The sequence below is a fragment of the Herpailurus yagouaroundi genome, unplaced genomic scaffold (genome assembly GCF_014898765.1).
Source record: "Herpailurus yagouaroundi ecotype Mexico unplaced genomic scaffold, PumYag 159, whole genome shotgun sequence".
Classification (NCBI taxonomy): domain Eukaryota; kingdom Metazoa; phylum Chordata; class Mammalia; order Carnivora; family Felidae; genus Herpailurus; species Herpailurus yagouaroundi.
The window spans coordinates 5342209-5351679 of NW_024412400.1; the positions used below are offsets into that span (position 1 = coordinate 5342209).

The window sequence follows — 9471 nt, forward strand, 5'->3', positions numbered from 1 at the left end:
GGAAGCAGTTGCGGCGGCGGCGGCGCGCGCTGCGGGACAGGCGGGTTCGCGGCCTGGCGAAAAGACTGCCGGCTCTCCCGCGGCCGGCTGCGCGGGGTGCCGGGAGCAGCAGCCCCCGCCGCGACCGCTGCGAGCTGCTGGCGCCGCGCCGGAGGGAGGGCGGCAGGGTGCGACCGCCGGTGGGCGGAGGCCCGGGCGGCCTAGAGGTGGCTTCTCGGGGCCCGCGGAGGACCGGGGACAGGGAAGGTGAACTGAGGCGGTCGCCCGCTCGAGCCTGCACCTGCCCTGATCGCCCCTAAACTGTCCGGCCTAGTGGGCTTGGGTAAGTGGGCCGGGCGGCGGCTCCGACTGCAGGGAACGAGCGTGCGAGAGCGAGCGGGTGTAGCGGCAACGCTGAAAGCCCTGTTTCCAAAATGAAAACCCGTGATTTTGAAATGATTTCCGGAGAAGGCGGCGGCGGTGGTTGGGGGGGGGGGGGAGGGGCGGAGATGGCGGGATATGGAGGCAGTTAAATAGCTGCCAGACCCGGACCTGTCGTTCATTCCAGAAGTGTCTCTTTAGTCTCTTGAGACTCAGCAGGTTCAAGGCGCTGGAGGCAGACCCAGGGCCTTGCTCTTTAGGAAGCTTACCTTCTAGTGGAGTAGAGAGGTTTAAGCAGACAGACAAGGTAAAGACGGATTGTGGCAAGGCTATGCCATGCGGGAAATACAGAAGAATGATGCGAGGGTTGAGTGGGCGAGACCCCCTTTTTCGGGATAGTCTGGAGGGAAGTGATAGTTGAGCTGCTTCCTGAGACAAAGACATGAAATGACAACTTAGACACAGTTTTACAGCCGGGGACTGTAGGTTCCAGAACTGCTGCGTAAGGCCGCGGATTATGGTAAAAACCTGTCTCCCAAAGCCTGCTTCTTTTTTTTTTTTTTTTTTTTAATTTTCCTTTTAATGTTTATTTTTTGAGAGAGAGAGAGAGAGAGAGCAAGCGGGGGAAGGGCATAGAGAGAGAGAGGGAGACCCAGAATCTGAAGCAGGCTCCAGGCTCTGAGCTGCCAGCACAGAGCCCGACTGTGGGCTCGAACTCACAAACCCTGGGATCATGAACTGAGCCAAAGTGGGACGCTTCGCCGACGGAGCCACACAGGCGCCCCCTCCAAAGCCTTCTAAGGGCTGTCTCTGTCCTGTCCGCTCCTTCAGTTTCGAAGGGCTTGCTCCCCCTTGGGAGTTGTTGGGGTCTGGGACTGTGGCTTCTTAGCGGAGGTTCAAGGCAGGAATTAGGGAGCTTTGGTGTGTAGACAGACATCAACAGATGCTTGAAGGCAAACAGCCCCGGAAGACAAATTCTTTAACCTTTTACCGTTTCTTTTCCCACGTCACTTTTCCTGAAACCCATGAGTAAACATTAAAACTATGATTTTTACCTGGGAGCTTACTCCTCCCAAAAGATGGAGCTGTGTTATGATCTGAATAAGAGAATTAATGACCTATTTTGCTAAATCAGTTAAAGACAAAATTAAAAGCGGACTTGCGAAGAGAGGACCTTTTCAGGTTATAACGCATTACCTGAATAATACCAAAAAACCCAATAATGTTTATTCAATTTTAGTTTATATAACTGCATAATTAACGGGACGATTGTTTGGATAATAATAGTGGGATTAGAATCTCGAGCCCTTTTTGCTTACTCCTTGGCCATTTGTTTTGGTTCATAGCAAACTAACAGAAATATTTTGTCGTGTCTTCTGGGAAAACTGGGAGCGAGCTCACACTTCTTGCTGCCTACTGTTTGCACAGCATTGTGCTAGGCATTTAAATACATTATCCCTTTCAGGACTGGGACCAACCTTGAGATACGGGGATTATTATACCCATTGTCGTAACGAAGACATAGTCGCTGGAAGGGTCAGAAATTAAACTCTAACTGATGAACTCTAATTAACTCTAGCCCTAATTCCCCTTTTGCACCATGTGCTATACTCAAATATTTAAGAAGGAAATATAAGTCAAGTGTCCAGCCAAGCAGATTTGTATGTTGCTTTTAGAATTTTGTTACAAAAATAAGCTTTAAGGTCGAGTGATACGAGGCAATGTTGGAGCGAGCTTCTCTGCGTTTTTACTTCTCCCTCTAAAGGATATTTGCCATCTATTTGACACCAAAAAACAACTCTACTTGTTTTAGGAGTTCAGAATGCCATGTGTCTTTTGGTTGGTTGGTGGTTTTATGTGAGCGGAAGAGAGCGCCAGCAGGGGAAGGGCAGAGGGAGAGGGGGAGAGAATCCTTAAGCAGGCTCCAAGCTCAGTGTTGGAGCTTGAGCTCCAAGCTCAAGACCTTGGGACCATGACCTGGCGGAAATGAGAAGAGTCAGGCGCTCAACCTGCTGAGCCACCCAGGCACCCTCGCCCTGTGTCTTTTAAATGCTCCCAATAATGTGATAAATGATGACACTAACATTATGTCAGTGCAAGGGGCTCCTGCCCAACTGTGTCAGTCTGCATTCTTTCGCAAGCAGCCTTTCCTTGCACACAAAGTGACTTCTTTCTGCCAAAAATATGTTCCCAGATTTTTATGGAATATTCTGACATGTGAATGCCCCCAGGTCTGTGTAGGCTGGCTGCTCTAGAGACATTTAACGGATGAAGGAAAATCTTGCAAGTGTTTATATGGTTTTGAGGAATGAGGTAGTAGGATTTGTACATTTTTGTTTCGTTCCTATCAGATCCTTCACGTTTTTCTTTGATGATGTCAAGAAATAAAACTTTTCCTTTCTCAAGAGCAGTCGTTTTTTGTGGTTTTCACAAAATTCAGTTGTCTTTTGCACACATAGTACTACGTGTTGCTCTCTGCACATTTCCAGAAAACATCATTAGTTCAGACATTAAAAATAGGATGCGACTTTTCAAAGCCTCATGTTTTTATTAATGAGATGTGTGTGTCTTTTTCATTTTGGTTAACTCCTTATAAACCTATGGGAATCTGGCAAAGCAAGTCTTTGACTATGTATATTTAAGTTCTCGTTCTAAAAATCCCTTCTTATCTACATTTACTGTTTTTCCTGCTGTCTCTTTATTTTATTTATGTGTTTATTTCACTTTTTATTTGGAAATAATTATAGACTCGCAAAAGGGTACAAAAATAACGCAGCGAGGTTACCCTCCACCCAGGTTCACCCTCTGGCAGCATCTTGTGTACCCATAATACATTATTAAAACTAGAAAATTGGGGCGCCTGGGTGGCGCAGTCGGTTAAGCGTCCGACTTCAGCCAGGTCACGATCTCGCGGTCCGTGAGTTCGAGCCCCGCGTCAGGCTCTGGGCTGATCGCTCAGAGTCTGGAGCCTGTTTCCGATTCTGTGTCTCCCTCTCTCTCTGCCCCTCCCCCGTTCATGCTCTGTCTCTCTCTGTCCCAAAAATAAATAAACGTTGAAAAAAAAAATTTAAAACTAGAAAATTCACATCTTGCTATCTTCTTTAGGTTTTTAGTTTCTTTTTAAGTTTCATTATGTCGAAAATTACCATTTTGTAACAATTCATTTGTACTGTATTTGATTTGGCTCTTCTCCCTTTCCCAGATTAACAAATGACAAAGTCCGTAAGCTTGCCACAGTGCTCCTCTGGAATTACAAGCTTACTATGACAATTCTGTGTTTCAGCACTCTTAAAAGGAAGTCATTTGTAAGATTTTTGGTTTTTTCTGCTTATACTGCTCCATGTCATTCTGCCCTAATAAACCTGTAAATTTATACAACCTGTGTATGTGGGTGTTTTAATATATCCTTTGACCACTGAAATGTTTTCAAAGAGGTTGCTATTAAAGTAAAAAGAAAAATAATGCAAAGCTTTTTCATTTGAGGGGAAAACTTTCTAGTGCTTTCTTTCCTTCTTTCTTTCTTTTTTTCTTTATTTCTTTCTGTCTGTCTTTCTGTCTTTCTTTCTTTCTTTCTAGAGGGAGAGAGAGCGTGTGCACACCAGCAGGGGAGGAGCAGAGACATGGGGAGAGAATCCCAAGCAGGCTGTGCACTGATGACGTAGGACTTGATCTCAGGAACCACGAGATCATGATCTGAGCTGAAATCAGGTGCCCCTGACTGGGGAAAAAAAAAGTTTCTAAACATCTAACTATCCGAGTGAGAATACGAGGCATGGTCTGTTGGTTCAGAAGCCAGATCTCACTTCTGGTTCATTCTGGCTCTAAATGAATTCTAGCCAGCTCACCCTTTACTCCACCAGAGAATAAACAAAGGAAAGAAAAGAAGTGTAACTTACTTTCTTCAGTCTTAGCGTTGAGAAGAAGTTGATGAGGAGAGAGAATTTGGGATTTGGGGTAGGTATCACTTATGTATGAATGCCTCATCACAAATAATCAAGTGATAGCCCTTATGTGTTATATATTTATTGTAAATAAGTAGTCAAATGCTCTTCCTTCTATGGCTTGTTTAGCAAATGTATTCGTCTACTGTGTACCAGTTGCCCAGTTAGACGCTGGTGACAGAGACACAACAGGATCTATTTTTTTAAGGAGTATTAAGCCCTTACTATGTGCCAGATACTTCATAGATGCTAGGGATCCAAAGGGAAGTAAAAAGAAAGCTGTGTTTTCTTCTCGTGAAACTTCCTGTCTGGTGAGGGAGACAAATTATCACACAAAAGTAACTTTATAATCCCAATAGGTATTACTAAGGGTAGAGAAGTGGTGCCTGAGGGCATTAAAGTGGAATTCTACCAAATCTGGGGTGTCAGAAATGGCTTCTAGCAAGAGAATCTTTGAGCTAAGATTTAAAACTGCCTCATAGTGAACTTGATACAGAAGCACAGGAAGAGCAAGGGAAAACAGAGTCCCAGAGACTGAAAAGAAACGAGGGAGATAATGTGAGAGGGATCTAGAGAATTAAGCAAAGACCCACCATGCAGGGTCTTACAGGTTTGGTAAGGATTCTTATCTTTGCTTCTGAAGTGATACAAACCAATTTAAGAGTTTTTAGTAGGAGTGGCATCAGATTGGTGTTTCCAAAAACTCACTCTGGCTTCAACGTGAAGAATTCACTCTTTAAGTATGTTCTGAGTACCCACTATAAGCCAGGTTACAGTCTGCACACTGAGCGTGCAGCAGTGAACAAAACAGAAAGATTCCCTAACTTTGAGGATCATATTATAGACAATACACAGTAGTATATAAGATAGTAGTATCTAAGAAGCTCTATAAAGAAATTTGGAATCCAGGTGAGAATAAAAAGGTTGGGTGGTGGTGCATTTTATTAGCTTGAACCATATGAAGCTCCTGATCTTTTTTACGTTGTTTTCAACTCAGAACAATATTGGGTTCCTGTGGGTTAAACATGGTTGGATGGCATTAAATTGTTCAACCTAATACTTACTTGGAAGAGTCAGAGAAGACCTCTAATGAGGTGATCCAAAGAAAGAGGCAAGCCATTCACATACCAAGGAGAAGAGCATCCCAAGCAAAGGGACAGCAAGTGCAAAGACCCTAAAGCAAGAATGTGCCTGCCGTGTTTGAGTAAGCAACAAGGAGACCATTGTGGCTGAAGGGTAATGGTCAACGGGGAAGAATGGTAATAGGGACCAGATCATAGATTCTTGAAGACCATGGTAAGAAATTGGCTTTTCCTTTTTGAATGAGGTAAGCTGTCAGAGAGTTTTGGGCAAACGAGCTACACAATCTGTCATCTTAACAGGACCGTGCTATTAATAGTGGACTCTACAGATAGTGGGTATACAGATGGAACATTATAAAATCTTTTCACCTTTTACGTATGTCTGAAAATTTACTTCATAAAATGAGACTGTTGTAGCTGCTCTATTGTAACGAGACTTTAGAGGGCCAGTGATGAGATCAAGAAGACCAGTTAGTCTATTGCAATAATTCAGGCAGCAGTGGAGGTATTAAGAAGAAGTGGTTAGTTTCTGAATACATTTCGAAGATAGAGCCAGTAAGATTTGCTAGTGGAATGGATTTCATATGCAAGAAAAAGAGAAAAGACCACCTGTAAGGTTTTAGGCCTGAGCAACTGGAAGGATGCCGTTGCCATCTACTGAAATTTGGAAGACAGTCTAGGTCACGCAAGTTTGGAGGAAAAGACTTTTTCCGGACGTTTGAGGTGCCTATTGGTCATCTAAATGGAGATATCAAATAGGCAATTAGATACACAAGTCAGTCATTCAGAGGAAACATCCAGAGAGGAAATACAAAGATGTGGATCTACCTAAAGACTAAGGATATGAGGACCAGTGCCTTGAGAATTTAATGGAAATAGTTGGGAGTTTAGTCTAAACCCTCTTTTGTTGTAGGCTGGTTTTGTTTCTAGATAGTTGTCTTTATGTTGCCATTCTGAACACTTAATATGCATACTGTTTGCAACTCATTTGTGTTCTAAAGGATTTAGAATGTTTTTTAGGGGCGCCTGGGTGGCGCAGTCGGTTAAGCGTCCGACTTCAGCCAGGTCACGATCTCGCCGTCCGTGAGTTCGAGCCCCGCGTCGGGCTCTGGGCTGATGGCTCAGAGCCTGGAGCCTGTTTCCGATTTTGTGTCTCCCTCTCTCTCTGCCCCTCCCCCGTTCATGCTCTGTCTCTCTCTGTCCCAAAAATAAATAAACGTTGAAAAAAAAAAAATAGAATGTTTTTTAATGTTTTCATGTCTTTCCAAGCAGATTTTACATTTCTTTAAAAAAGATTTATTTTAGGGGCGCCCGGGTGACTCAGTCGGTTAAGTGACTATGGGTTTCAGCTCAGGTCGTGATCTCAGTCAGGGTTTCATGAGTTCGAGCTACGCTTCAGGGTGTGGGCTGGCAGTGTGGAATCTGCTTGGGATTCTCTCTCTCCCTCTCTGCTCCTCCCCGACTTGCACCGTCTCTGTCTCTCAAAATAAATAAATAAACTTAATAAAAAAGATGTTTTCTTTTATACACTTCACACTGCCATATCCCTAGAAAACTTTTTTTTAATATTACAACGAAAGAGCACAAGCAGGGGAGAGGGGCAGAGTGAGAGAGAGAAAATCTTAAGTAGGCTCCATGCTGAGGGCTCAATCCCATAAGTTTAGGATCGTGACCTGAGCCAAAATCAAGACTCAGATGTTCAACTGACTGAGCCACACAGGCACCCCCCTAGAAGGCATTTTACAATGCTTATATAATAAACTATTCCAATACGGAGTTTTTTATTTCTTTAGTTGTTACAAAGCATCAATTTTCTTATAATTTAGACACTTCTAGCTGTCCTGTTAAAATAAGGGTAGAGTTAGGGGCGCCTGGGTGGCGCAGTCGGTTGAGCGTCTGACTTCAGCTCAGGTCACGATCTCGCGGTCCGTGAGTTCGAGCCCCGCGTCAGGCTCTGGGCTGATGGCTCGGAGCCTGGAGCCTGTTTCCGATTCTGTGTCTCCCTCTCTCTCTGCCCCTCCCCCGTTCATGCTCTGTCTCTCTCTGTCCCAAAAATAAATAAAATCGTTGAAAAAATTTTTAAAAAAATAAAATAAGGGTAGAGTTAGAACTTTCAATCTACTGCCACTCATGCCCATTTCAAATCAGACAAAAGAGAGCCTTCTGAGAAACAAAAAGCAGCAACAAAAAAGGCTCAGCTCTCCTCCATGTTGCCTTTATACTCAGACTTCGTGTGGCCGCAAAATGGTTTCCAACAATTTCAGGTCTACATCCGTCCCCATCCAAGTCCAGCATGAGAAAGATCCTTCCTAGCAGCAGTCCCTGATTCACTAATTAAACCGACACAGATCCCATCCCCAGCTAGGAAAATTTTATGCTGTGATTGGCCAAATATGAGTCACATGCTTCACTTATGTTTCACCCAAAGAACATGGACTGTAGGAGAGGAGTGGTTCCCCAGAAGAAAAAATGGGATGCTGTCAACAAAATAAGGAAATGGACACTGATGGCCAGAAAATAATACGACCTCTACAAATTAACAAAGGCCTAAAGCATTCTCCCAAAGCTTTTAAAAGAAGTAATACCATTGGGGTGCCTGGCTGGTTTAGTCGGAAGAGCACGCAACTTGATCTCAGGGTCGCCGTGAGTTGAGTCTGAGCTCCGCTTTGCGTGTAGAGATTACAAAAAAAAAAAGAAAAAGAAAGAAAGAAAAACGAAATGTCATGGCACTCATTTTGCATCTCTTCCAATTCTATACACAATACTGCATTTCCCTTGTATCATTAGGCTGTCATATATTCATTTGTCATTGATGAGTGAATGTCACAAAAAGTAAATAAATGCATGAGCATAAAAGTTAACCAGCTGGAAGGGGCAGTTTTTCAGCACATCACTTTCCAGGGTACTCACACCTAGGTATTACAGGTAGTTTCTTGTCCTACAATTCTTTCCTGTTGTCAGTCCACCTGAAAAATATTTATTAGCCCTCAGGACCCTGGGGGCAGGGTGGCTACTATCTAAGACGCCTCAGAAATCATTGCAGAAGCAAGTGACAATGAGTCAGCTCAAGTTTATCTTCTTGGAGGACATTTACATAGTGTGGAGTCTTGAAAGAAAAATGTACGTACAGATTTGTTTTCAGCTTCTTTTTGGTTTCACCACTTCCATTCCCTTGTACACTAATAGGTTACTTTCCCCACAAGATGTTTAACCTAACTTATATGGCATTTTTATCCTTTTAGATCAAATTTTGCTGCAGGAAATGGATAACGTGTTGGCTCTCTGTATTATTCTGGAATTTCGGATGGCTTCTCCAGTTTGCTGCTTCCCTGGACACCAAACATAACATTCCCTGTTCTAGGACCTGCTTCAAGTTGGTCATAAGACTGGCAGAAAGTCAAACTAAACTAAATGAATAGTTGTTGAAGTTAATCTCACGTCCTGGAGCTGTGTGTGCTATGGAATAGCCTGCTGTTATTACCAGGCATAACGCTGATCAGAATCACTGCTCTGTGGTCTTGTTCATCAGAATTTCATGTTTGGAAATTAGATTTGGGTCTGGTTACTGTAAAAATAGATATTATGATAATGGAATATAGCCATTAAAATTTCTATTGCAGAAGAAATTAGCCATGTATTTAAATGTAGGAGTATGTTACTAAACAATATGTTCAAGATGATTCCAGTATTGTTTAATGTTATACAGACATAGACAAATACTGGAAAAAGGCACTCAAAGTTAACCTTAAGGAATGGAGGTACCAGTGATTTCATTTGACTTGTTTACTGTTCAGAATCTTCCTGGATGAAATGTACTACATCTATACTCAGATAATTTTTAAAGGAATCTATTTTTCATACCAATACCCCAGAGTCAAAATATGCAAAAGATACCACTAAAAAGTGGTGAATTAGGTCTACCTAAAAAGGTCTTATGATTCTCGCCACTCAAAAACCATTGTAGATTTTGCTCTTGTCTTGCATGCATCGTTTTTTTTTTTTTTTTTTTTTCTTTCACTTTAAAAATTCATGTACTAGATGCTAGGAGTAAATGAACGATACAGGTGCGGCTTCTGCCCTCTCAGAAC

At 43.0% G+C, this 9471-nt stretch overlaps 1 long non-coding RNA gene across 1 annotated transcript; it reads left to right on the forward strand.

The window, feature by feature from the left end:
* Window positions 1–31: 31 nt before the first annotated feature.
* LOC121033452 (uncharacterized) lies at window positions 32–9063 on the forward strand. The gene is made up of 4 exons (XR_005791918.1): window positions 32–322; window positions 1826–1896; window positions 3563–3665; window positions 8626–9063. It is a non-coding gene; the product is annotated as an uncharacterized LOC121033452 (long non-coding RNA).
* Window positions 9064–9471: the final 408 nt, after the last annotated feature.